Here is a 1,042-nt window from a genome sequence, read left to right on the forward strand (position 1 = left end):
GTATCTCTCCTATAAAAGGGAAAAGAAATTAGAAGTATTTAACTATCCTATGCGGCTCCCCGAGAAGACCAAATCGTTTGTTTAACCTATTTTTTACTTTTTGTATACATTCCTGTATTATTTTAATTCGTTTTGGATCTATTAAGCTCACATCTTTTTCGATTTTATGATTGTCCAATCTCTTTTCTTTCAATCTAAGAGTAGGAAAGATTATCTCTTGAAAACATTTTCCTTATTCCACTAAAAAACATAGCATGTTTTCAGTTTTCAATACCTTTTGTATTTTCCTTTTAGCTCTAATATCAATAAAATAGAAGTCTTTTAAGTGATTTTTTATTTCAGCCATTGGAAAAATAAATAAATAAATCACCTAAAATATATTATATGAATCAATAAAAAATTGATAAATAGATGTAAAAAGTTTCATTCATCTATCGATTAAAATGCTAATAATAATATTGGAGAGAAAAATAAAAGCTTTTAAAAGATCTTTTACAAAATAAAATTGTAACAGAACCACCTCGAATCTACCCTTAAGTGGTCGTCAAGAGCCGTACCTGAACTACAAGCCATCATTTTCCACTTGTCCCTTGGGCTTGGGAGTATACCTTGAAATGATCAATTTCCTTCGCTCTTCTCCACACCCATTGTTCGTAGTGCGCCTTAAAAGGATCGAATTAATGTCGCTATTTTCCACTTTCAAGAAAAAATTATCTTATACAGATATTATTATGGTGAAATTTCAAAAAATAATATTTTGAAAAGACCCTTTTAAATTTAAAAAAAATTTAATTTCACTTCTCAAATTTTGAATTTGATGCAATTTACTCACTCTGTCAATTTTTGCTATTAAACTCTAACGAAACTCTTAAAAATACTAAATTACCTTTCAATTTTTCATTTTCTTTAAATGAAAAAAATGTATAAAAAAAATGGTTCCTTGAGTCACCTTGTGATTTTTTTTCTTTTTAATAATAACTTTACTTTTTTTTATTTGAAATTTTATAAAAAAAAAGTCAAGGTTATAATGATCAATTTATCA

The sequence above is a fragment of the Corylus avellana genome, chromosome ca1, assembly GCF_901000735.1.
Source record: "Corylus avellana chromosome ca1, CavTom2PMs-1.0".
Lineage (NCBI taxonomy): Eukaryota > Viridiplantae > Streptophyta > Magnoliopsida > Fagales > Betulaceae > Corylus > Corylus avellana.